Genomic DNA, 26,386 nt, shown 5'->3' on the forward strand with positions numbered 1-26,386 from the left:
TTAATTTTTTTCCAGAACCACTATAAGTCATATTTTTTAAATATTTTTAGGACCTTAAATAATTCACATTCAAACTCTACATTAGTAGGGGAATTATGGGAGTTCATTTTAAGATTGTATTCAATCATTTTCATTCAGACATTTTTAGTTCAGACAATTGCCTCTAGAAGGTGGTATTCCTGTTTGTAGCCTATATACGAATCACACAGATGGTGAATTGTCATAACTACCCTGTGATCGATCACTACCCTGTGATCGATAGCAAAGACACACTCCAGAGCGGTATTACCGATGATATCGATCGGTGAAGTGTAATTCGTTTAAGCAGCGCCAACGGCAATTACCTAAACTGAAATGGAATTTGATATGATTTTGAATGAACTCCCATAATTCTCCTACTAATCTAAATTGTAGTGTAGGGACCTAGCACAAGGTGTGGATTTTTTAAATAATTTTTTTCCAAGGCCTACATAAGGCGTGGATTATTTTTGAATAATTATTTCCAAGGTCCTGAGAAAGCGGAATTTGATATGATATGATTTTGAATGAACTCCCACATAAGCCCCCTACTTATGCAGATTTTAGTGTAGAGACCTAGTAAAAAGCGTAGATTTTTTAAATAATTTTTTCCTACGCCAACATAAGGCGAGGATTTCTTTAATGATTTTTCCAAGGTCCTGAGAAGGAGTGGATTTATTAAATAGTTTTTTCCAAGATTCTGAGAAGGCGTGGATTTATTTTATCCAAGGTGCTGAGAAGTCGAGGATTTTTTAAATAATTTTTTTCCAAGGCCTACATAAGGCGTGGATTGTTTTTAATAATTATTTCCAAGGTCCTGAGAAGGCGGAATTTTATACGATTTGGAATGAACTCCCATAAGCCCTCTACTTATGCAGATTTTAGTGTAGAGACCTAGCAAAAAACGTAGATTTTTTTAAATAATTTTTTTCCACGCGAACATAAGGCGAGGATTTGTTTAATAATTTTTCCAAGGTCCTGAGATGGCGTGAATTTATTAAATTGTTTTTTTTTCCAAGATCCTGAGAAGGCGTGGATTTATTTTATCCAAGGTGTTGAGAAGGCGTGGACTTTTTAAATAATTTTTACCAAGGCCTATACAAGGCGTGGATTTTTTAAATAATTTTTTCCAATGCCTATACAAGGCGTGGATTCTTTAAATAATTTTTCCAAGGCCTATACAAGGTGAGGATTCCTTAAATAATATTTTCCAATGCATATACAAGGCGTGGATTTTTTAAACAATTTTTTCCAAGCTCTCAAGAATGTGTGAATTTTTTAAATAAAAAAAAATTCAAAATCTGTACCACAAGGAGCGGTTATTTATTGCTCCTTTATTTTTTCCTTGCGATTCACAAAACTTGTATTGTGCATTAAAATTTTGCCAACATTATTCTTCAAACCCTTTGCCCAAAATCCCTAGAGGCTTAAACCAGCAAACCAGTTAAAGTTTTGTTATCTTGTTTCTGCTATATTTCCTTCGCTTTCCCATTTGCTGTGGATAGCTGGCTGGCTGGTTGGTTGATTGCTTGGCATCTCCTCGATAAATCACATTGAGAGCGTGTGGTGGAGAAAAAAAAAACCTTCCAATAACATTGACATTGAAATTTAATCCTGTGGGCAAACACAGATTCCAACACAAAACTGAAAAAAAGTTTCCATACAACTGATTGGATCAATATGGAAATTTCACAGAAGAAGAAGTTAAAAAAGAGGGAAAAAACCAATTGAAGATTGGATATAATTTAAAGCTGATAAAAAAAGAGGATAAACACAAGGCCACAGAGAGAGAGAGAGAGAGAGAGAGAGGGAAAAAGAAAAACGAAAAACTCCTTCTATTTGTGTTGTTTGTCTTTAATAAATTTAAAATTATCTTTATTACCAGGACAGGAAATTTTTTTTTCTGCAGGATTTTGTTTGTCTTTCTCTATCATTCTCCTTCTCATTCGCTTCAATGGACTGAATTAAAAGTAAACATTTTAGGTTGTATGATATTTAGAGTGACAGGCAGGCACACCATCATCATATTTTATGATTCCCAACCAGCATGTCCAGGATGCCAGGACATCATACATAATAGTAAATATGCAGGTAATGCAAAAACATCTCTTCTTTTCAGGCGGACAGGTTAAACTGGAGGAGCAGGAAATGATACATAGAATATTTCGAAATATGGTAATAAAGGAGGCAAGAGGGAGAGTCATATAACTTGCAACTCCAGAAAAAAATTAACAATGAACCACCACTCTTCCTACACGTATAAATCATTTTTGTAGAGTGGTAGGTATACAAAGTAGATAAATTCAAAAGTGGCCCACATTAGGGAGTTAGCAAAAATTTTTAGCAAAATCTAAATAAGTAGGGAATTTATGGGAGCTTGTTCAAAATGGTACTAAATTGCATTATAGTTCAGGCAACTGCTCTGAATCGCTTCCATTTACATTTTAGTTGAGACAAAAGCCGCTGCTCGTGTTTGTAGCATAGACACAAATCGTTGGTAGTGAATTGCAGTCACAATACTGTGATCGGTAGCCAAGGCACAAACCGGGTAGGTGTTACCGATAATATTGGTGGTTAAAGGTTGATTCATAACAAACGGTTTGTGTATAAACTATTCATACGAGTTATAGAAGCCTATAGAGTGCGTGTAGTTCTTAAATAATTTTTCCCAGGGTCCTGAAGAGGCGTGGATTTTTTTTAAATAATTTTTTCCAAGGCCTATAGAAGGCGTGGAGTTCTTAAATAATTTTTTCCAAGGCCTATAGAAGGCGTGGAGTTCTTAAATAATTTTTTCTAAGGCCTATAGAAGGCGTGGATTTTTTAAGTCTTTTTTTCCAGGTCCATAGAAAGCGTGGAGTTCTTAAATAATTTTTTCCAAGGCCTATAGAAGGCGTGGAGTTTTTAAATAATTTTTTCCAAGGACCTGAAGAGGCGTGGATTTTTTAAATAATTTTTTCCAAGGACCTGAAGAGGCGTGGAGTTCTTAAATAATTTTTTCCAAGGCCTATAGAAGGCGTGGAGTTCTTAAATAATTTTTTCCAAGGCCTATAGAAGGCGTGGAGTTCTTAAAAAATTTTTTCCAAGGCCTATAGAAGGTGTGGAGTTCTTAAATAATTTTTTCTATGGCGTGGAGTTCTTAAATAATTTTTTCCAAGGTCCTGAAGAGGCGTGGATTTTTTAAATAATTTTTTCTATGGCGTGGAGTTCTTAAATAATTTTTTCCAAGGACCTGAAGAGGCGTGGAGTTCTTAAATAATTTTTTCCAAGGACCTGAAGAGGCGTGGAGTTCTTAAATAATTTTTTCCAAGGCCTATAGAAGGCGTGGAGTTCTTAAATAATTTTTTCCAAGGTCTATAGAAGGCGTGGAGTTCTTAAATAATTTTTTCCAAGGCCTATAGAAAGCGTGGAGTTCTTAAATAATTTTTTCCAAGGCCTATAGAAGGCGTGGAGTTCTTAAATAATTTTTTCCAAGGACCTGAAGAGGCGTGGAGTTCTTAAATAATTTTTTCCAAGGCCTATAGAAGGCGTGGAGTTCTTAAATAATTTTTTCCAAGGACCTGAAGAGGCGTGGAGTTCTTAAATAATTTTTTCCAAGGCCTATAGAAGGCGTGGAGTTCTTAAATAATTTTTTCCAAGGCCTATAGAAGGTGTGGAGTTCTTAAATAATTTTTTCTATGGCGTGGAGTTCTTAAATAATTTTTTCCAAGGTCCTGAAGAGCCGTGGATTTTTTAAATAATTTTTTCAAGGTCCTGAAGAGGCGTGGATTTTTTAAATAATTGTTTCCAAGGCCTATAGAAGGCGTGGAGTTCTTAAATAATTTTTTCCAAGGTCTATAGAAGGCGTGGAGTTCTTAAATAATTTTTTCCAAGGCCTATAGAAAGCGTGGAGTTCTTAAATAATTTTTTCAAGGCCTATAGAAGGCGTGGAGTTCTTAAATAATTTTTCCAAGGCCTATAGAAGGCGTGGAGTTCTTAAATAATTTTTTCTAAGGCCTATAGAAGGCGTGGAGTTCTTAAATAATTTTTTCCAAGGCCTATAGAAGGCGTGGAGTTCTTAAATAATTTTTTCAAAGGCCTATAGAAGGCTTGGAGTTCTTAAATAATTTTTTCCAACGTCTATAGAAGGCGTGGAGTTCTTAAATAATTTTTTCCAAGGCCTATAGAAGGCGTGGAGTTCTTAAATAATTTTTTCCAAGGTCTATAGAAGGCGTGGAGTTCTTAAATAATTTTTTCCAAGGCCTATAGAAGGCGTGGAGTTCTTAATAATTTGTTCCAAGGTCCTGAAGAGGCGTGGATTTTTGAAATAATTTTTTCCAGGGTCCTGAAGAGGCGTGGATTTTTAAAATAATTTTTTCCAAGGCCTATAGAAAGCGTGGAGATATTAAATATTTTTTGCAAGGCCTATAGAAGGCGTAGAGTTCTTAAATAATTTTTTATACGGCGTAGAGTTCTTAAATAATTTTTTATACGGCGTAGAGTTCTTAAATAATTTTTTCCAGGGACCTGAAGAGGCGTCGATCTTTTAAATAATTTTTTCCAAGGCCTATAGAAGGCGTGGAGTTCTTGAATATTTTTTGCAAGGCCTATAGAAGGCGTAGAGTTCTTAAATAATTTTTTCTACGGCGTGGAGTTCTTAAATAATTTTTTCCAAGGTCCTGAAGGGGCGTTGATTTTTGGAAATATTTTTTTCCAAGGCCTATAGAAGGCGAGGAGTTCTTAAGTAATTTTTTCCAAGGCCTATAGAAGGCGCGGAATTCTTAAATAATTTTTTCCAAGGTCCTGAAGAGGCGTGGATTTTTGAAATTTTTTCCAAGGCCTATAGAAGGCGCGGAGTTCATTAAAATTTTTTCTAAAGCCTATAGAAGGCGTGAAGTTTATATAAAAATTTTTCTAAGGCCTATAGAAGGCGTGGTGTTCTTAAATAAATTTTTCCAAGACCTACAGAAGGCGTGGTGTTTTAAATAATTTTTCTACGGCGTGGAGTTCTTAAATAATTTTTTCCAAGGTCCTGAAGAGGCGTGAATTTCTTAAATAATTTTTTCCAAGGTCCTGAAGAGGCGTGAATTTCTTAAATAATTTTTTTCAAGGTCTTGGAATTTATTTTCTTTGTTCTTTTTCTATTTTTCTCCGAACTTCTAATGTTACCCTCCTATCTAAACATGCCTTGTGACAAAATAACCCAAGTTAAGTGAAATCTAACTGTCTGGGATTATGTGCATCCTTGTCGTAGTTGTTGATTACATGTATTTTACACTACAACAACAACAATGTTAAGCTGTAACCAGGGTGGTGTAAACAAAACACAAAGAGAAAGGCGGAACTTTTCCTAGGCAAGAAATGTAAAACAAACTAACAAGGATTTTTATTTTCACAAAAACACATCAGAGGGACACAAAGGTACTCCCACACACACACACACACTCGGAGGCATACATGGTGCAACAAACAACCAACAACTGTTACACGGCAAGAAGTTATGTTATGAGGACGAAGATACAGGGACACTGTGCCGTCATCTGTTGTTGTCGTCGTCGTAGTGGTGCTGCCGCTTATAGTTCACAGATTAACTGCCACTTTTCAATGACTTCGTCATCGGAGAAAGAGGTAGGCTATGCTGAGAAGGATACTAAAAATGGGAGCCAAGTGTGTGAGTGAGTTGCTGTGAATCTTCAATGATATTTAACAAACACTAAAGAGTTTATTATCCTTTTGTGTGGACTGACTGACAGACGGACGGACGGTCACATGGCTTGACAACTATGTGGGACCACATTCAGCATTTTGTTTGTGGAAAATAACACATTGTTTTACATAATGTTGAGAGGTTGTAGGAGGCTCTTAAAGGGAGGGATGGGATTTAAAATTGAAAAAGATCCACACCTCCTACAGAGCTCCACAAAAAATATTTAGAAACCCCAAGGCTCTTTAGCACCTTGGAAAACCAATCCACGCTTTGTAGAAGATATTGAAAAATATTTAAAACCTCAAAATCGTATAGACGTCTTAAAAACAAAAATATAACTAATAGAGACTTGAAAAAATGATTTAAGGATTCCATATTACAAAAAAAAAAAAAAAAACTATATTTTGTCCATAGCTAAACAATGTAAGTAGGTGATTTATGGGAGTCCGTTCAAAATCGTATGAAATAACACATTTGTTCATGTAACTGCCGTTAGATGTCTTTAATCGGTGTGTTTGTAGCGTGGTCACGAACTACGGGACGTGGATTTTTAGCTTCACTACCAATATTAGCGATGGCACCTTGTTGGGTTATGTCTTTACTATCGATCACAGGGTGGTACTGGTGATTCGTGTCTATGCTACAAACTCGAGGAGCAGCGGTATTTGTCTGAACTATGTTGTAATTGAATACGATGTTAACGAAAAAAATATCCACGCCTCTTCAAGACATTGCCGAGAATTATTTAGATACTCTACGCCTTGTATAGACCTTGGAAAATTAAATTATTTAAAAAAAATCCACGCCTCCTATAGACCTTGTAGAAGGTTTTGGAACATATTTAAAACCTCAAAATCTTATAGACGTCATAAAAACAGAAATATTAAAATGCTATACCTAATAGAGACATCAAAAAACGATTTAAGAACTCCATATTAAATAAATTTTGTCATAGCTAAAAAATGTAAGTAGGGAATTTATGGGAGATTGTTCAAAATCGTATGAAATTACATATTCGTTCATGTAACTGCCGTTAGATATCTCTAATCGGTGTGTTTGTAGTGTAGACACGAACTACGGGACCTGAATCTGTAGCTTCACTACCAACATTAGCGATAACACCTTGCTGGGTTATGCCTTTGCTATCGATCACAGGGTGAGACTGAATTTCAACCACTCGAATCACCATGTCTATGCTACAAACCCGAGCAGTGGTATTTGTCTGAAGTATGTGGTAATTCACAGGGTGGGACTGAATATCAACCACTCGAATCACCATTTCTATGCAACAAACTCGAGCAGCGGTATTTGTCTGAACTATGTGGTAATTAGATACGATATTCAAGAAAAAAATATCCACGCCTCTTCAGGACCTTGGAAAAAATATTTAAAAAATCTACGCCTCTTCAGGGCCTTGGAAAGAATTATATAGGCCTTGGAAATCATTATTTAAAGGGTCCACGCCTCTTCAGGACCTTGGAAAACATTATTTAAAGGGTCTACGCCTCTTCAGGACCTTGGAAAAAATTATTTAAAGGATCCATGCCTATTCAGGACCTTGGAAAAAATTATTTAAAGGATCTACGCCTCTTCAGGACCTTGGAAAAAATTATTTAAAGGATCCACGCCTCTTCAGGACCTTGGAAAAAATTATTTTAAGGATCCACGCCTCTACAGGACCTTGGAAAAAATTATTTTAAGGATCCCCGCCTCTTTAGGACCTTAGAAAAAATTATTTAAAGGATCCACGCCTCTTCAGGACCTTGGAAAAAATTGTTTAAAGGAGCCACGCCTCTTCAGGACCTTGAAAATAATTATATAGGCCTTCGAAAAAATATTTAAAGGATTCACGCCTCTTCATGACCTTGAAAAACATTATTTAAAGGATTCACGCCTCTTCAGGACCTTGGAAAAAAAATTATTTAAAAAATCCACGTCTTTTACTTTTTAAGCAAATGTTTTCCAAAAAATCAACATCTCCTCTATTAATCGCAATATTTGCACTTCCGTTTCGCTTATTTGCCACTAGACTTTGTATAAATAGAAAAACAAATGTTCTTCTGCTCTGTGACACCTTGTTGCGGAACTTTTCCCATGCAACCAGTCGTTTGCAAATTCTGTCTCATCTTTCGTATTTTTTCATTTTCTTTTTGCAGTTGCAAAGACGCTGCCCATAGCATGCCAGCGGATTTTTTCCTGCCTCTTCTTCTTATTTTTCTTCTTCCTTCGTTATTTCCAATTATCCAATTCGTTTGTCTATCTAATTATCCTTCAGGCCATTCATTTGTTTTTAGCTGCCGCTCACACACGCGGAGAGCTTTTCTATTTTTGTTTGCCCTCAAATAGTCGTTGTTGTTTTTTTGTTGTTGTTGTAGTTTTTCAAATTGCCTTGTCTGGTCAATGTCTGTTGTTTGGCTATGAATCGCACTATCGCTGGTGGCGGAACCCCATTGCCTCAAGGCTGCCTGCCTGCCAGCCGGCAGTCTGTCAGCTGCTATTTTAAAAACTTTAAATCGGAAAATAGAATTTCAAAAACTTGTACTGCTGATAAACGAAGGAGAAAGATTAGAATAGCAAAGCAACAACAAGAACCAGAAGTAGAAGTAGAAATGCTCCATAAATTAAATGCTTAAATACAACACCCAAACTATTCGGAGGGGGCTACAAATCATGGCGATAAACAGTCGGAATGACAGATACCCACACAGGGCCACACAACCACACACGACCACTCGGACAACCAGCAAACCAACTGACCTTCATTGATCAGCAACAACACCAACAATGAGTACTGCCTGGTGGTGATGAATGAATTGACATTGGATACCTACCTCTATTTACCGGCTGTGTCGGACAGCCATCGGGAAAGTGCCGTCAAGTCTCCACCAAAAAATGTTAACAACTCAAAGTCAGCATTATGCTTAGGTGCTACTTAGATATCGGAAATTGATTGCCCTACCAATGCAGGGCAAGTGTGATTTTTTTTTTTTTAATATTTTTTCCAAGGTCCTAAGGAGGCTTGGTTTTTTTTGAATAATTATTTCCAAAGCCTATCCGAAGGCCTGGATTTTTTAAATAATTTTTTCCAAGGCCTATAGAATACGTAGATTTCTTAATAATGGCCTATGGGAGGCGTGGATTTTTTAAATAATTTTTTCCAAGGCCTATCCGAAGCGTGGATTTTTCTGAATATTATTTTCTAAAGCCTATAACAGGCGTGGATTTTTTAACATATTTTTTCCGATGCCATTTCTTTAATTTTCTAATTTTCCGTACCTCTGTTGTTATGTCTGTAGTTTTTGTATTTATTCCGCATTTGCCTGCCGACAAAGGCCATCTTAGTCATAATTTATGTTATGTGGCTAAGAGGATGAAAAAATGCTGATTAAAGGCAGGCAGGCTAAAGAAAGAAATTGCAAACAAAACCACAACAACAACAAAAAGAAACACATAGCAACAAGTACCGCACAATGTTGGCTAACATATTTTGTTGTTAGTTTTTGATGCATTTAAAAAAAATACCAAATAGACCTCGAAAAAAATTATTTAAAAAAAATTCCTCGCCTCCTAAAGGCCTTGTAGAAGGTCTTGAAACATATTTCAAACCTCAAAATCTTATAGATGTCTTAAAAACAAAAAAAATGTAAAATACTATACCTAATAAAGACATCAGACATGATTTAAGAACTCCATATTAAAAAAAGACTATATTTTGTCCATAGCTAACATATGTAAGTAGGGAATTTATGGGAGTTCCTTCAAAATCATATCCAAGTACATATTCGTTCAAACAATTGCCGCTGAATGACGTTGAGCGGCGTGTTTGTAGCATAGACACGAACTACGGGAGGTCAAATTCACTTCATTATACATTAGCGATAACACCTTGCTGGGTTATGTTTTTGCTATCGATCATAGGGTGGGACTGAATTTCAACCACTGGTGATTCATGTCTATGCTACAAACACTAGCTGCGGCACTTATAGACCTCCAAAATTGTATACCCAATAGATCTCCTGAAAAAACGATTTAACAACTCCAAACGATCTAGAGACCTTGAAAAAATATATTGGAAAGACCCATGACTTTTCGCAGTCCATACAAAATTATTTATATAGTCTATGAAAGAATATTAAAAAAACTATATTTTGTCCACAGCTGAAAATTGTAAGTAGGGAATTTATGGGAGTTTGTTCAAAAACGTATCCAACTCTGGTCGGTGTGTTTGTAGTGTAGACACGGTAGCTTCGATACCAACATTAGCGAAAACACCTTGCTGGGTTATGTCTTTGCTATCGATCACAGGGTGGGACTGAAATGCAACCATGATTCGTGTCTATGCTACAAACTCGAGCAGCGGTATTTGTCTGAACTATGTTGTAATTGAATACGATGTTCACGAAAAAAATACGCCACACCTATTCAGGACATTGCAGAAAATTATTTAAGAATTCCACGGCTTATGTAGGCATTGGAAAAAAAAATATTTTAAAAATCCTCGAAAAATATTATTTAGAAAAACCAAGCCCAAAAAAAAATATTTAAAAAATCCAAGCCTCTTATAGGCCTCGATTTTTTTCGTGATATTTTTTTAAGTGATGGTTATTTAGGGTCTATATAAGGCATGTAATAATTTTTCTGAGGCCTATAGGAGGCGAGGATTTTTTTACATAATTTTTTTCTGAAGGTATATAAGAGTGGATTTTTTAAATAATTTTTTTCTGAGTCTATATAAGGCGTATATTTTTTAAATAATTTTTTTCTGAGTCTATATAAGGCATGGATTTTTTAAATAATTTTTTTCTGAGTCTATATAAGGCGTGGATTTTTTAAATAAATTTTTTCTGAGTCTATATAAGGCGTGGATTTTTTAAATAATTTTTTTCTGAGTCTATATAAGGCGTGGATTTTTTACATAATTTTTTTCTAAGTCTATATAAGGCGTGGATTTTTTAAATAATTTTTTTCTGAGGTCTATAGGAGGCGAGGATTTTTTTACATAATTTTTTTCTGAGTCTATATAAGGCGTGGATTTTTTAAATAATTTTTTTTTATTTTAAACAAAAAAATAATTTGGTATACGACGCAACGTATTAGTAATATCAATTAAAATTGATTGAAGCAGACCCAGGGGGGTGCGTATGATTAACAACCACACTCATACGCCTAGGTGTCATTGTGAATTAATTTAAATTCTTTTTTATAATTAGCACAAGAAAAATTATAAATCCTGCCTGCACGTTTCTTGTTCGCAAAATTTCAATCATATTATTTTGTCCTGGAAAATTAATTTTCCAATCTCTCTCTCTCTCTCTCTCGAAGTGATGTTGTTAAAGTTAATTATTTTCTGGTGATAGATTGTGTAGAAGTTGAGCTGTCTATTCCCAAAAATTTTAGTTTAGCCTAATATGTCCAGAGTATGGAAATGGGTGTGTGTGGGTGGCGTATGAGTGTGACATTACTCATACGTCAAAATAAGACTAGTTGACGTATGATTATTATAATTATTAGAAAAATTATGAAAGATTATACGTCAAGAAGTTTATCAAACAATGACTTAACCTTCAGCTCAACATACGATTAGAATTGTATACGATTCCATATAATATGTCACCGTGACATATAATTATTATAAATCACTGTCACAAATGCCTTTAACAGACTTAATACCTTTAGCAAACAAAAAATAAATAAATAAAAAAGGTATCTGAAATAAAAATAATTTCATTATATCGTGTACGATATAATAGATTAAATGATGGCATTCACAATAATCTTTTGATAAACAATGGGGATTGGTGTGTGACCAGGCCAGGGTGGGAGGAGGTCGGTTAGGGGTAGTAGACATCAACCTGTTATCACTCATTGTTAAAACTATTGTGTTGTGTCCGAAGGAAGGTTGTCGCTTCTGTCATTATCCATCATGTTCACAAGTGTTATGTGTTTTTGTTGTTGTTTTTTTTGTTATAATGAAATATTTTAATTCAAAATAGAACAAACAAATGAAATCCTGTTATTATTGTTAATATGACAGTTGGCATATGTTTCTGACAATGGGAGGCAATAAGTGATAAACATTTTTTTCGAAGGCCTACATAAGGCTAGGATTTTTTTTTATAATTTTTTCAGAGGCCTATTCCAAGGTTGGTTGGTGGATTTTTAAAATAATTTGTTCGTGGACCGTGTGTGCGTATGACTAACGACCATACTCATACGCCTAGGTGGCATCTTTTTCTCATATTTTCTAAAAGAGCCGTAGTTTTTTAAATAATTTTTTTTCGAGGTCTACATAAGGCGTGGATTTTTTAAATACTTTTTTTCGAGGCCTACATAAGGCGTGGATTTTATAAATAATTTTTTTTCGAGGTCTACATAAGGCGTGGATTTTTTGAATAATTTTTTTGGAGGTCTACATAAGGCGTGGATTTTTAAAATATTTTTTTTCGTGGTCTACATAAGGCGTGGATTTTTTAAATAATTTTTTTCGAGGTCTACATAAGGCGTGGATTTTTTAAATAATTTTTTTCGAGGTCTACATAAGGCGTGGATTTTTTAAATAATTTTTTTCGAGTTCTACATAAGGCGTGGATTTTTTAAAAATTTTTTTTCGAGGTCTACATAAGGCGTGGATTTTTTAAATTTTTTTTTCGAGTTCTACATAAGGCGTGGATTTAAAAAAAAAATTTTCGAGTTCTACATAAGGCGTGGATTTTAAAAAAAAAAATTTTTCGAGTTCTACATAGGGCGTGTATTTTTTAAATAATTTTTTTCGAGGGCGTATGAGTAGCGTCGTTAGTCATACGCCCTCCCTACTGGTTAACTTGTTTCGTTCCCATTAAAAAGTAATATTTTTGTCAAGTTTATCTCAAATAACGAATCCATTTGCATATCGTTTTGTGATTTTTTTTTTTGGTTTATCGCCAGCCAGAGAGCATTCACTTCAGATTGCATCCTCGTCCTGTCCTTAATAGCATTCGAAAGATCAAGTAGGTGATTGTGTGTGTGATTGATGTTCGAACGTGTAACTGTGGCAAAGGAAATATGGATATAATGGGTTTCGTCTTCAATGCAATGTTACTGTAAAGGCAGCAGGGAGGATAGATGGGAGGGTTCACATGGCAAGATTTTTTTGTGAAGTCCAAAAAATGTCCCAATAAAAAAAATGTTCTACTCTTTCAATGAATATTTTATTTTTTTTTTTTATTTTCCCAGGCCTATTTCCTATGACTCCATTTTTCAGTCAACCATTTTGTAACCTGTGAACACCCCTTTTTTGAGAAAGAAATCCTCCTTGACACTTTTAGTCTTAATGTTTATGCAATGAATGCAGCTGAAAATGCCTTTTCAGGTCTCTGCCGTTACTTACAGTTCAGGATGACTAGTGTTGGCTGCTGCTCTTTTCAAATATTTTTGAATTTGCGTTTGGTCTCATTTCCTTCAAGAAGTAGCAGCAGCAAAAAAATATGACGGAAGAAGATGAAGTGGTAAAGTACTTAGAAATACATTTACGCTAGTCTTTTTCCATCACCATCTTCTTCGTTCTGCCTTTTTTTGGAGGCTTGTTGACTCGCTGTGACAAGAAATATGTCACGATAAATATATTTTCTTTTTTATTTGAAATTTTACCTGATTTCCCCCCGCTCCCTTTTTTCACATCCTTTTATTTCTTGACATATTTTCCTGTTTCCTTTTTTTCTTCGATAGAATTTTCTTCAAGCCGCATAGTCATGAGCTTCCTCCTCCCACATTAGATACATAAAACTGTCATGTCATTTAATGACAAATTACTTTTCAGTAAAGCATTTACCTACCGGTGGTGGCGTAGAGACAAGTCTCAGGACAAGCCTGAGAGCAAAGGAATAACAACAGCAACAAAAAACATGTCATTAGTTCGTTGTGTGACCATTTGTGACAGATGGCAGAAGACATATTAAATGCTGAGGGGTTTTTATTTGCTTTAATAGTTCAAAGAAGAAAATAATAATACCTAATAGAAATCGACAAAGAGAGAGAGATACAGAGCAGAGAAATGATGACACCTAGGCGTATGAGTAGGGTTATTAATCATACGCACCATGGGCTGCAAACACAACAGGTAGCCGAGGCCTACTCCGCTCAACTCACCCAACTGCTTGACGAAATCACTTCTTGTCCCGATAATAGTTTAGAAGCACAATGGCAAAGAATTGCCCACTCCCTAAGCTAGGCTTATGGAACGAAAGTTCTGTCACAAGCCAGCTATGTAAGTAAGTATAAGTGGCGTGGATTTTTTAAATATTTTTTTCCAAGCTGTATAAGAGGTGTGGATTTTACAAATAATTTTTTTGGAGGTCTACATAAGGCGTGGATTTTTTAAATAATTTTTTTGGAGGTCTACATAAGGCGTGGATTTTTTAAATAAATTTTTTTGAGGTCTACATAAGGCGTGGATTTTTTAAATAATTTTTTTTCGAGGTCTACATAAGGCGTGGATTTTTTAAATAATTTTTTTGGAGGTCTACATAAGGCGTGGATTTTCTAAATAATTTTTTTGGAGGTCTACATAAGGCGTGGATTTTTTAAATAATTTTTTTGGAGGTCTACATAAGGCGTGGATTTTTTAAATAATTTTTTTTGGAGGTCTACATAAGGCGTGGATTTTTTAAATAATTTTTTTCTAAGGTCTACATAAGGCGTGGATTTTTTAAATAATTTTTTTCTAAGGTCTACATAAGGCGTGGATTTTTTAAATAATTTTTTTCCAAGACCTACATAAGGCGTGGATTTTTTAAATAATTTTTTTCGAGGTCTACATAAGACGTGGATTTTTTAAATAATTTTTTTCGAGGTCTACATAAGGCGTGGATTTTTTAAATAATTTTTTTCGAGGTCTACATAAGGCGTGGATTTTTTAAATAATTTTTTTCGAGGTCTACATAAGGCGTGGATTTTTTAAATAATTTTTTTCGAGGTCTACATAAGGCGTGGATTTTTTAAATAATTTTTTTCGAGGTCTACATAAGGCGTGGATTTTTTAAAAAATTTTTTTCGAGATCTACATAAGGCGTGGATTTTTTAAAAAAATTTTTTTCGAGATCTACATAAGGCGTGGATTTTTTAAATAATTTTTTCCAAGGCCTATAGGAGGCGTAGATTTTTTAAATAATTTTTCCAGGGTCCTGGGGAGGCGTGGATTTTTTAAATAATTTTTTCCAAGGCCTATAGGAGGCGTGGATTTTTTAAATAATTTTTTCCAAGGCCTATAGGAGGCGTAGATTTTTTAAATAATTTTTCCAGGGTCCTGGGGAGGCGTGGATTTTTTAAATAATTTTTTCCAAGGCCTATAGGAGGCGTGGATTTTTTAAATAATTTTTTCCAAGGCCTATAGGAGGCGTGGATTTTTTAAATATTTTTTTCCAAGGCCTATATGAGGCGTGGATTTTTTAAATAATTTTTTCCAATGCCTATAGGAGGCGTGGATTTTTTAAATAATTTTTTCCAAGGCCTATAGGAGGCGTGGATTTTTTAAATAATTTTTTCCAAGGCCTATAGGAGGCGTGGATTTTTTAAATAATTTTTTCCAAGGCCTATAGGAGGCGTGGATTTTTTAAATAATTTTTTCCAAGGCCTATAGGAGCCGTGGATTTTTTAAATAATTTTTTCCAAGGCCTATAGGAGGCGTGGATTTTTTAAATAATTTTTTCCAAGGCCTATATGAGGCGTGGATTTTTTAAATAATTTTTTCCAAAATATTATCCTTTGCCTCCTTCCCATAAATTCTATTCTAAGCCATATTCAATTCATGTCAGCATAAATTAATATTACAAAAAAAAAATAATATCTACTGGCTTTGTAATTCAATTAGTCGAACATACATTTTCACATTGAACTCTTCATTGAACTTTTGGTGCCATTAAATTGTAATTATTTAGGATTTAGTTTACCTATTAACAGTCATCTCGGTTTAGAAAATTTAATTAATAATGCCATTGGATTTTCAGGGATGCTGTGCAAATTTCAAATTTAATTGATTTTGTAATATGGTTGCTGTACAATGTTGCGTATGATTATTTTAGTTTCTGATGTATCATGGTTTTGAGGTTATTCATACGCCACCGAAATTAATATTAGTTATACGCAACAATGTACAAATTCAATTATTTTGGGTTTTATTGCAAGAAAAAGGATATTTTGAAAAGAAAAATATATACCAAGAAATGAAATCCAATTTTCTTTATTCACAGGAAAATTTAGATTTTTGAGCATTATTTTAGGTAAAACATTTTTACGGAATGTGTAAGATTTTCTAAATGCCTATTCAGTAATTTAAGAAAAAAAAATAATCTAGGAGACTCAATTACAAAAGAATATTTTTCCAGGATGTTAAAGAATATTTTCCTAAGCTTTTCTGCTATTTAAAAATTTTTATAGGAGACGTAATTTTTTTCTTGTCCCTGTAAAAACAAATTCTTCATTAGAACTGATGTCCCATTGTTTACTTGAACAATTTTTTTCTGAGAAAAGAAAATTCGATTTATTTTTCACACGCACATACCTACAACATAAATACTGATAATGGTGTACCGGTATCAATTGATGATAAAAGACAAACAAACAAACCATTCGAAGGAGAAGAAAAAAATGCGGGACAGAAGAACAAGAAGAAAATTAAATTATTGCATTACTTAATGGACATGGAAAAGATTCTGTATGGAATGTATGTAGGTTGATAAATTTTTCTTTCTTGTTTTTTCTTATATTTGCTTTTAATATCTGTTATTAATGTAATAAAAATGGACGTTAGAAAAGGCAAGCGAACATTTTATGCTTTAATTGAAAAAAAAAAACGAAAACAAATGGGACCAAAGGGCGTATGACTACTGTTGCCAGTCATACGTCACAAGGGCCCTTTAGGCCGTCTAACCATTATCCGAAGCTATTTTCTGAGTATTACAAACTTTAGACACTTGCTATAATTTTTTTTATAGCAACTCACAAATTCCAAAATGTTTACATTTTTTATTCCTCTATGCCAAATATTCCATATTTCTAAATATTTTCTAAGATTTACATACTTCTGATACTTGCTATAATTTTTATAATTTTTATACAAAGTCAAAAATCACATATTTTCCACTCCTTTAGGCTAAACATTGAACATCAAGAGTAATTTTTTTGAAAATCTCCTATTTTGATACTTGCTATAATTTTTATAGCAACTTGTTATACTTGCTATAATTTATATACAAAGTCAAAAATCACATATTTTCCATACCATTAGGCTAAAAATCGAATTTCGATAGTAATTTTTCGAAAATCTGCTCATTTATGTACTTGCTATAATTTTTATAGCAAGTCATAAATGATGAAAATGTCACATTTGTCATCCCTATAGGCCATTTAACTGATATTCGTAGTATTTGTTTGAGAAATACATACTTCTGATACTTGCTATAATTTTTACAGCAACTTGTAATATTTGCTATAATTTTTATACAAAGACAAAAATCACATATTTTCCATACCATTAGGCTAAACATCGAACTTCAATAGTATTTTTTTTGAAAATCTCCTAGTTCGATACTTGCTATAATTTTTATAGCAAGTCATAAATGATGAAAATGTCACATTTGTCATCCATATAGGCCATTTAACTGATGATATTCGTAGTAATTTTTAGAGACACACAAACTTTAGACACTTGCTATAATTTTTTTATAGCATCTTGTAATACTTGCTAAGTAAGTTTTATGGAAGATTAAAGATATGAGATATAATATGACCAAAAAAAAAAAAAAATTTAAATGCCACATATTTTGTCCATTTAAGGTGTTTAACCCACATTTAACCCATATCCGTAATCATTTTCTGAGAAATACCAACTTTGGACACTTGCTATAATTTTTATAGCATCTTTAAATAGTTGCTATAATTTTTCTAGATAGCTAAAAATTACATATGTGTCATTTCTTTGACATATATAACCATTTTTAATCGTTATAATGAAATTTATATACTTGCTATAATTTTTATAGCAACTTTTAAATCCTAAAATTATCACGATTTTCTCTTTTTTACTCCAAATAACCAATATCCGTTATTATTTTTTGAGAAATACCAACTTTGGACACTTGCTATAATTTTTATAGCAACTTTTTATATTTGCTATAATTTTTATAGCAGACCAAAAATGATTAAAATTTGATAGATATTACTTCGGGTAATGTAAATAACCGATTCCACTTAGTATTTTTAGAAAAATATATTGCCCAGATATTTGCTATAATTTTTTTATAGCTACTCCAAAATCCTAAAAATATCACAATTTGTTCTTTTTTAGTCTAAATAATCAATTTTTGATACTTTTACTTCAGAAATAGCAACTTGAGACACTTGCTATAATTTTTATAGCATCTTTAAATAATTTCTATAATTTGTCTAGAAAGCCAAATATTACATATTTGTCATTCCTTTGGGCTATCCGCTTCTAATGGCTATATCCGCTTTTAATGGCTATATATTGTGAATTATGACATTTAGATACTTGCTATAATTTTTATAGCAAGTCGTAAATCCTAAAAGTATCACAATTTTCTCCTTTTTACTCCAAATAACCAATATTCGTAGTTATTTTTTGAGAAATATCAACTTCAGATACTTGCTATAATTTTTTATAGCAGGCAAAAAACGATTAAAATTTGATAGATATTACTTCGGTAATGTAAATAACCGATTCCATTTATTATTTTTTGAAAAATTCCAAGTCTAAATACTTGCTATAATTTTTTTATAGCAACTCCAAAATCTTAAAATTATCACCATTTTCTCTTTTTTAGTATAAATAATCAATAATTGATACTTTTACTTGAGAAATAGCAACTTGAGACACTTGCTATAATTTTTATAGCATCTTTAAATAGTTGCTATAATTTTTGTAGCAGACCAAAAATGATTAAAATTTGGTATATACTACTTCGGTGATGAAAATAACCGATTCAATTTATTTATTTTATTTATTTATTTTTTTTTGAAAATTCTATGTCTAAATACTTGCTATAATTTTTTTATAGCAACTCTAAAATCCTAAAATTATCACCATATCCTAAAATTATCACAATAATTGATACTTTTACTTGACATATATTAACTTTAGACACTTGCTATAATTTTTATAGCAACTTTAAAGAGTTGCTATAATTTTTATAGCAAGCCAAAAATAGAAAAAAAAAAACAAAATTTCACTACTCTGACCTTAAATAATTGATTTCAATAGTTATTTCTTACAAATATCGACCCTCAGATACTTGCTATAATTTTTTTATAGCAAGTCCAAATCTAAATTTTTCCCCATATATCACTCCTTTGAACTTTAAAAAAAAATATTTTTAAATTTTTTCGAAATTTTTTGTAAATTTGCCCTTCAAATAACAATTTTCTAGCAATTTATGAGAATTTAAGCTCCTAGAAGTATGCAATCAGTTTTTATTCTAAAAAAATATATATACAAAATTTTTTGTTGCCTATTTTTATGGAGCATAATTCCTAATACCTAACTTCAGACTACGTGTGGTTTACAATTGTCCTCTGCTGGTAAATTCTCTCTCACATTTTAGTCTTTAAGAAATAATAAATAAATAAATAAATAAATAAAAATAAATAAATTCTAAAGCATACTTTTAGGCTATGCAAATTTTTTTTCTATTACATTCGACCAGGTATGTGTGAATGGCTGCTGACCTGGAATTCCAATGAATATTTAAATGGAGTCCAAGAACAAAAAACAATGAAATCCTAAGCATAGACACGCACACGCACATACAGCAACACACAGCCAAAAAGAATAATTACATGTTTTGTCTTGCATACTTTTGGGGTTTATTTTTTTATGGAATGTCTCTCCCCCTCTCTCTCTCGCTCTCTTCAAATAAATAATAAATACAAGAAATTTTCCAAAAAGTAAATAATTTTTTGTTGTTATTATTTCAACAAGACTAACTCACTTCCCATCATGTCGCAACATGTCTCTTGTGATTTGGCAATTGCCACCACCACCAACAACAACAACAACAAAGAAATGAGAAAAGTGTCACCAGAAGATGACACAAAGTTGTTGGCGACGACAGCAGCCTGCATTTGATTGCAACCGAACAAAAAAGTTGTGGCTTCCTGCAATTTAGACATTAGACAGCAGCAACAACAACAACAAAAAGATAGACATCTGTGTGTGTGTGTCTGTGTGTTGGTGTGTGGTTTTTAATGGGCTGATGCTTTGCCGGCTTCTGTTGCTGCATGCTGTTACAGCTACTTTACATCAAAGTAGCTTTGCTTTGGCTGACACTGCTGTTTTTTTGGTGACAGATGACAGCAGCATTTTGATCACTCCAGTTTACTCTCAGAGAGAGAGGATGAGAAGATGGCGACAGTCAGACAGTTGTCAGCAATTTATTTTCTATGGAGAAAAATAATCCCCAAAAATGGGGATTATTTTTTGTTCCCAAAAAAAATCTCCAAAAATGGGATTATTTTTTGTCCCCAAAAAAAAAACCCAAAAAATGGGATTATTTTTTGTACCCAAGAAAAAAATGCCCAAAAATGGGGATTATTTTTTGTTTCCAAAAAAAAATCCTCAAAAATGGGGATTATTTTTTTCTTCCCAAGAAAAATCCCCCAAAAATGGGGATTATTTTTTGCCCCCGAGAAAAATCCCCAAAAATGGGAATTATTTTTTGTTCAAAAAAAAATCCCCAAAAATGGGGATTTTTTGTGTCAAAGAAAAATCCCCAAAAATGGGGATCTTTTTTTTTTGATCCCAAGAAAAATCCCCAAAAATGGGGATAATTTTTTGTTCCCAAGAAAAATCCCCAAAAATGGGAATTATTTTTTGTGTCAGAGAAAAATCCCCAAAAATGGGGATTATTTTTTTGTTTCCAAGAAAAAATCCCCAAAATTGGGGATTATTTTCTGTTCTAAAGAAAAATCCTCAAAAAATGGGGATTATTTTTGTGATCCCAAGAAAAATCCCCAAAAATGGGGAAAATTTTTTGTTCCCAAGAAAAATCCCCAAAAATTGGGATTATTTTTTGTTCCAAAAATGGGGAGTATGTTTTTTATGCCAAAAAAATTCCCAAAAAATATTTTTTTCCCGGGATACAAAATATTTTTTTTTTTTTTTTTTTTGAAAATTCTGACTTGCTATAAAAAAATTATAGCAAGTATCTCGACATTATATTTTTCAAAAGATAACAATTTCAATCGTTTAATTAGGCCACAATAGTGAAAAATCTGTAATTTTTATCATTTTTGACCTGCTATAAAAATTATAGCAAATATTTAAAGTTGCTATAAAAATTATAGCAAGTATCCAAAGTGGGTATTTCTCAAAAAATAATAACGGATATTAGTTATTTAGACAGTAAAGAGAAAATACAGATATTTTTGGAATTTTGGAGTTGCTATAAAAAAATTATAGCAAGTATCTGGGCAATATATTTTTCAAAAAATAATAAATGAAATCTGTTATTTAGGCCAACGAAGTAATATAAATGCAATTTTAAACGTTTTCTGGTCAACTATAAAAATTATAGCAAATATTTAAAGGTGCTATAAAAATTATAGCAAGTCTCCAAAGTGGGTATTTCTCAAAAAATTATAACGGATATTGGTCATTTAGCGTAAAAAAGTGAAAATAGTGATATTTTGGGAATTTTTGAGTTGCTATAAAAAAATTATAGCAAGTATCTGGATATTATATTTTTCTAAAAATAATAAATGCAATTGGTTATTTAGGCCACCTAAGTAATATAAAGGCAATTTTAACGTTTTTGGTCAACTATAAAAATTATAGCAAATATTCAAAGATGCTATAAAAATTATAGCAAGTGTTCTAATGTAGGAATTTCTCAAAAAAATTGCTATGGATATGGGTTAGATGGCCTAAAGGGATGAAAAATTTAAAATTTTCAAAAATTTTGACTTGCTATAAAAATTATAGCAAGTACCAAAATAGCAATATTTAGAAAAAATGCAATGGAAATAGGTATTTTAGCCTAAAGTAATGTAAAAATTGGAATTTTTGGCTTCCTAAAAAATTATAGCAAGTATTAAAAGTTGCTATAAAAATTATAGCAAGTGTCCAAAGTTTAAAGTTTTCAAAAAACAACTACCGCTATGGTTTGGATGGTCTAAATGGATGAAAAATATGAAATTTTCAAAAATGTTGACTTGCTATAAAAATTATAGCAAGTATATCAATGGTATATTACGGAGAAAATTATAACTGATATTGATTATTTAGGTTAAAGTAATGAAAAATATGTATTTTTTGGGAATTTTAACTTGCTATAAAAATTATAGGAAGTCATACAAGTTGCTATAAAAATTATAGCAAGTGTTTTAGGTATGTAAATCTTAGAAAACATCTGCAGATATTGGTTATTTAGCCTAAAGGAATTCAAAATATGAAAATTTTGTGAATTATGAGTTGCTATAAAAATTATAGCAAGTGTCTAAAGTTTGTAATACTTACAAAATAGCAACGGATAATGGTTAGGTGGCCCATAGAAATAAAAAATGTATGGTTTTTGTACATTTTTTAGTTGCTATAAAAATTATAAGAAGTAATACAAGTTGCTATAAAAATTATAGCAAGTGTCTAAAGTATGTAATACCCTAAAAATAGCTACGGATAATGGCTAAATGGCCTAGAGGAGTAAAAATAATGCAATTTCTATTGAAACTGACCTCCCGAACAAAATTATAGCAAGTCCTTAAAGTTGCTATAAAAATTATAGCAAGTGTCTAAAGTATGTAAAACATGAAAAATGTCAACGGATATTGGTTATATAACCTTAAGAAGAGTAAACTGTGAAATTTTTTTGGTTCCAGAGTTGCTATAAAAATTATAGCAAGTGTCTCAAGTACGGATTTCCCAGAAAATAATGATGGATTTGGGTTAAAAAACCTAAAAGGACACCAAGTATTGTATTTTGGCCTCATTTGAGTTGCTATAAAAATTATAGCAAGTGTCTCAAGTACGGATTTCTCAGAAAATAATGATGGATATGGGTTAAATAACCTAAAAGGACCCCATGTAATGTATTTTGGTCTCATTTGAGTTGCTATAAAAATTATAGCAAGTTTCCCAACTGCGGAATTCTCACAAAATAACTATGAACATTAATTATGTGGACCAAAAGGACTACAAATTTCATATTTACGCCTTCCTCGAGTTGCTATAAATATTATAGCAAGTATCTCAACTGCGGAATTTTCACAAAATAACTATGAAAACTAATTATATGGCCCAAAGGGACTACAAAATTCATATTTACGCCTTACTCGAGTTGCTATAAAAATTATAGCAAGTATCTCAAGTGCGGAATTTTCACATAACAACAATGGAAATCGATTATTTGGCCCAAAGGGACTATAAAATTAATATTTAGACCTTCCTCGAGTTGCTATAAAAATTATAGCAAGTATCTCAACTGCGGAATTTTCACAAAATAACAATCGAAATCGATGATTTGGCCTAAATGATCGACAAAATTAATATTTACGCCTTTTTCGAGTTGCTATAAAAATTATAGCAAGTATCTCATCGGCGGAATTTTCACAAAATAACTATGAAAACTAATTATATGACCCAAAGGGACTATAAAATTGATATTTATGGCTTCCTCGAGTTGCTATAAAAATTATAGCAAGTGTCTCAACTACGTAATTCTCACAAAATAACTATGAAAATTAATTATATGGCCCAAAGGGACTACAAAATTCATATTTACGCCTTCCTCGAGTTGCTATGAAAATTATAGCAAGTATCTCAACTGCGGAATTTTCACAAAATAACAATGGAAATCGATTATTTGACCAAAAGAAACGACAAAATAGATATTTACACCTTGCTCGAGTTGCTATAAAAATTATAGCAAGTATCCCAATGCGGAATTTTCACAAAATAAGAATGTGTATCGATTATTTGGCCCAAATGATCGACAAAATTCATATTTACGCCTTCCTTGAGTTGCTATAAAAATTATAGCAAGTATCTCAACTGCTGAATTTTCACAAAATAACAATGGATATCGTTTTTTAGCCTTACTTAGTTCAAAATATACCATTTTGACCCGAATAGAGTTGCCATAAAAATTATAGCAAGTATCTCAAATGCGGATTTCTTCAAAAATAATGCTTAATATTATTTATATAGCCTAAAATGTTTGCAAATAAGTCATTTTGTCGAAAATTAAGTTGCTATACAAATTATAGCAAGTATCTCAAGTGGGAATGTCGGCGAAAAAACCCATGAAAATTGTTTAAATAGCCTAAAAGGATCAAAAATAATACATTTTTTGCTTCAAAAACCATGCTATAAAAATTATAGCAAGTATTTTTACTCTAAAAATTATTGATTTTTTTTAATATTTATTCAATTTATGTGTGTATTTATTATTCTAAGTAAACAATTTGCACAGTTTATAGATTTCCAATGAATTTGAAAAAAAAATTAATAAATACCGCAACAGAAAATGTTACCTTATCTTGGTTCACATTCCCCCCATGTTATTGCAAAACACAACCGACTAATAAAGGTAGTCGGTCGGTTGTGGGGCAAAAAAAAAAAATGAAGAAAAGAAACAGAAAAACAAGGGCGGCACACCCAATAGTAAAGATAATTTTTTTATATCCCAATGACTGCCGCACAACTTCGACAGTCGAACTTCCATAAATCGAACTTTAATATAAAATATAATAAAATCTGTGGGGACCTTTGAGTTATGGAATTAATTAGGTGCATCGATTTCAAGAAAATTCAAAATTTATGGAAGTTCGCTTTACCGAAGTTCGCCTGTATATATTTTTTTAAAGAAAAAAAAAACGAAGTCAACGACAGTTCAAATATAAAAGCGAACCGTACAGTTTCAGGGTTTGACATACACCACGTACGACGTCGTGATGATGTGTCGGTGGAGGTGGTGTCACCGTCATAATGAAGTTCTAATCATGTTGTGGTTGGTTGGTGGAACTTCGTGGCTGATGATGATGATTTGCTGTGACCGTTTGTCGTCGTCATCGTCGTCGTCTTCTTTCAACACACATTTGAATAGAGCGAGCCAGCCACTTGAGGAACTTGTCAAGACGTCATAGAAAAAAATCATATTCACATGTCGCACATCTTAGACCCTGAGGAGGGTGGAGAGTGGAGGCAGGAGGTGGAGTAGATTTTTTTTCTGGCTATGTTATAAAATTTATTTTTTTTTTCTGTATGAACGAATTAACATTGGTTGTGGCTTTGTTTTGGGTTATTCAAAAACAAAAAGAAGAAGAAGAAGAAATAGATATGGAGATTGAAATAGAAGAAGAAAAAAAAAAAGTATAAAAGGGGAAATGGAAAAAGAATTAGAAATCCACACACATACACCATATGGAAAATGTCATGTATGTACATGCAATGCCTCTAAGCAAACACAAATACACACACATAAGTGTATGCATGTGTGTGAGTTCCCTTTATTTAATCCACAAAGCCACAAATGGTTTTCGGTTGCAGCAAAGTTTTGCAAGTTATATTGGCCCGGGTATTGTTGAGCTCCACTCAACTGCAATGGCAAAGACGAACGGACGGACGGACAAACAACCACACATTTGTTTCCATTTATTGTGACAATAAATGTGTAAGGAAAGCAGAAACAAAAGAACGACCAGTGCTTATGTCACGTCTTCTTATACGGTTAACAACACCAGAACCAGAACCACCAAGCAATGCCCTTTAATCCGCCCCTTCTCTGGCCTTGAAAAGAGATGGGGGGGATTAAAGCAAAGGCAAAGAGGATTCCATAAAAATATCGAAAATTTAAAGAATTCCATGATTTTTATACCCTTCACCACACTGTGGTACAGGGTATTATGTCTTTGTGCATATGTTTGCAAAAGGCAAAAGGAAACGAGATAGGCACATGGTTCCTTTTGAGAATATGCATAGAATCACTTTCTGAGTCGATTTACGCATGTCCGTCTGTCCGTCCGTCTGTCCGTCTGTCCGTCCATGTATTTTTGTGAACAAAGTACAGGTCGCATTTATGATCCGATTTGGAAGAAATTTGGCATAGGTCACTTATTTGGCCCAAGGACGAACCCTATTGAAATTGGGAAAAATCGGTTCAGATTTAGATATAGCTCCCATATATATTTTCACCCGATATAGGCACCAAAGTACCTATATATCATTCGATTTGCACGAAATTTGGCATAGCGTACTGAATGAGGTCCAAAATGATGTGTGCTGAGTTTCGTGAAAATCGGGTCAGATTTAGATATAGCTCCCATATATATTTCCGCCCGATATAGGCACCAAAGTACCTATATATCATTCGATTTGCACGAAATTTGGCATAGTGTACTGAATTAGGTCCATAATGGTGTGTGCTGAGTTTCGTGAAAATCGGTTCAGATTTAGATATAGCTCCCATATATATTTTCGTCCGATTTAAGGTAAACGTGGCACCAAAGTACCTATATATCTTTCGATTTCCACGAAATTTGGCATAGCGTACTGAATTAGGTATAGAATGATGTGTGTTAAGTTTCCTGAAAATCGGTTCAGATTTAGATATAGCTCCCATATATATTTTCGTCCGATTTAATTTAAATGGTGCACCAAAGTCCCTATATATCTTTCGATTTGTACGAAAGTTGGCACATCGT

At 32.8% G+C, this 26,386-nt stretch overlaps 1 protein-coding gene across 1 annotated transcript in view; it reads right to left on the minus strand.

The window, feature by feature from the left end:
• LOC133329344 (phosphatase Herzog) overlaps positions 1 to 26,386 on the minus strand; it is a 115,106-nt gene that overhangs the window by 34,033 nt on the left and 54,687 nt on the right. The window lies entirely within an intron of this gene.

This window comes from Musca vetustissima, unplaced genomic scaffold, assembly GCF_032173495.1.
Source record: "Musca vetustissima isolate MV318-11 ecotype Yass unplaced genomic scaffold, APGP_CSIRO_Mvet_v1 utg9169, whole genome shotgun sequence".
NCBI lineage: Eukaryota > Metazoa > Arthropoda > Insecta > Diptera > Muscidae > Musca > Musca vetustissima.